Below are 2,875 nucleotides of genomic sequence, written 5' to 3'. Positions count from 1 at the left end.
ATAGAATCTAAATTAAGATTGGGTAAATATGAAATTTTCAATTTTAATTGGGTAAATATGTAATTAAGGTGTTAATATTAGGTATATATGAAATTCTCCCGAACTTTAATATAGGTTTTATTTGTGGTGAATGGTGATACATCAATGATTAACCATAAGATTGTAAGTTCATGTTTTATGATAGACAAATTTGTAAATATTATGAGGATTATATGTTGGCATGTAATTAATATGCCTTAAAAAAACATCGTAATGCTAGTTAACTTAGATTAAAAAATGACTAACAACCCAATGATGTAAGTTAAGCACAATGAGCACACGTAAAAATGTTGTAACTTTGTAAATAGTAAATGGTTGTTTATTATGCATCAAAATTTTGCAAAAGGTGTTGTAATTAAACTTCTATTATTGTAAGATGTATTTTGAGAAATGATGAGACATATGCATGTACATGTGCTCCCAGACGTTGCATGAGAGAGGTCGTTGTATCTTCTTATGCCAAAAGGGACGGCGCCACGTATGGCATTTGGGGTCAGGCTCGGGTTAACAGGTTCGGAGTGTCAGTTTGGTGGGTTGAAAATCCCCGTTTTATCAGACATTAAAAGTTTCAGTTTGAGGATTTTAATATATATACCCCAAGATCTACGTGACCTGGTTAATACATGGGTCATATAAATTGGTGAATTGGTTTTGAGTTTGGGTTGATTTGGGTTCAAATATATATTGTTCCGAGTCATGATGTAATAGTAGTTAAATGGACTTTTCTAGTCAAATGGGTCTGTTAAATGGTCCACTTTATATCATTTAATTGTAAGAGGCTCCCATTAGTACCATCATTATTCCCCAAATTTCATCCACTTTGTCCCCTCCTTTTCCATTTCCAAATTCTTTATAACTTTCAAAACACATGTACACAAACACACCAATGGCTGCTACTCACAAAACACTAATCCTTCTAGGCTATGCAGCACTTGAATGGAGCCTTATTCTTATGCTTCTTCTCAATTCTTTATTCTCATATCTAATTAGAAAGTTTGCTACTTACTATGTTCTTAAACCCCCTTGCTTTTGGTGTTCCACCATTGATCATTTGTTAGAACCAAAAAACAACAAAAACCCGTATCGAAATCTCATTTGTGAACCTCATGCAACTGAGTTTTTCAATCATTATTACGGCTTAGACCGTCCAAAGTCTTTTAGTAATGTGTCAAAAATCAAAGCAAATTACGAAAAAATTGATAAGATAGAAGTTATGGAACTTCCTATTGAGAATACAAGTAGTCGACACATTCAAATTTTTGACCAAATAATTCCTTTTGAATGGACTGACTCATCAACAAGTTGTAGCAAAAGTTCAAGTTTATATGGTGATCATCATGAAGGTCAAGCTGAAGATAATGAAGAAGATGACAAAGAGAAAGTTGTCACGATTGCTAGTTTAAAAGAAGAGTTAAAAGCCGAAAGACTTATTGTATGTGGATTATACATAGAATTGGAAAAAGAAAAGAACGCGTCTGCAATAGCTGCAAACCAAGCAATGGCAATGATAACAAAACTTCAAGAAGAAAAGATGGCATTACAGATTGAATCCGTGCAAAATAAAAGAATGATGGATGAACAAGCGGAATATGATCAAGAGGTTTTGCAGCTCCTAAACGAACTCGTTATGAAACTAGAGAAAGATAAGGTTGAGCTTGAGAATGAGCTAGAAATGTATAAAGATAAATTCTTAGATTATGAGGGAGGAAAGAGTGTCAAAACGATGCCACGATGTCATGGTGCTTCGTGTAGCATTACTAAGGAGTCTTTAGGTGACAAAAGTATTTCGGATTTGAGTAATATGAAGGATCTTGAAGAATCTATTGTAGAATTCCAGGTTGAGAGACTATGGATTTTAGATGAGCTTAAAGGTCTCGATAAGACGTTAATGGAATTGACAAATGATCTCGCCACGGAATTTGATGAAAAAACAAGTTTAGAAGGACAAGATGTTGGTTATAAGCGGAAAAGATTGCTTCATGTCTATGATATGAAGTGTATCGGCGAAGAAGTGGAAGCATCTCATTCTGCTTGGAGCCGATTCTCATTCTAGGAAAAGGTTTATAATAAGGTCGTAAGGAGATAACACATACGAGTTCAAGTGTGAAATTTTGGAGTCAGAAACATGCTGTTTCAATGATTTCAGCATTATTGGATGATCAATATTATTATTGGTGACAATTGGGCAAGTTTTGAAATGTGTTTTAATCTTGTGCATGTTAATTGTTGAATGTATACTGTTTTATATACTAGTTTGTTCAAAGCAGAAAGACCAAAATTGTAAACAATTTTAACCGGAAGAATTATATATATGTCGCTCATAAATCACAAAATAAATAGCATATATGGAGTGTGTGTACCAAGGAAATATATGGTAGACAAATGGGGAAAGATCAATCCTCCTAAATTGTTAGCCTAAAAATCCTCTTAATTAATAGAATTGTGACATGTGAAAAATCAGGGGTGAAATTAGGAAAGAGAATTAGTGGTATTCACATGTCATTATTTTAAGCTATTAGAAAAATTTTAAGGCTAATTTTTTAGGACAAATCATTTTCCTAGACAGATACTCGTAATACCGATAACATGACTCAAGACTGATGTATCATACATTAATAGATACAACTTTCTCACGTCTTCATAAATCATTTTATTCCTCTAATTATTTCAAAATCTTTTATCTTAAAAACCGTACATCGATAAATTATAAAATTATATAAATGTTCTTAAAATTTCATGCTCTTTCGTTAGAGATGTCATTTGATATATTTTCGACGAATTTTTAAATCCTAGGACGGAACCCGTACGGCTAAGGCATTTGGCTATGACACTCTAT

This window comes from Erigeron canadensis, chromosome 6 (assembly GCF_010389155.1).
Source record: "Erigeron canadensis isolate Cc75 chromosome 6, C_canadensis_v1, whole genome shotgun sequence".
Classification (NCBI taxonomy): Eukaryota; Viridiplantae; Streptophyta; class Magnoliopsida; order Asterales; family Asteraceae; genus Erigeron; species Erigeron canadensis.
The sequence above is the reverse complement of the archived record's forward strand: the minus strand, read 5'-3'. Positions refer to the sequence as shown.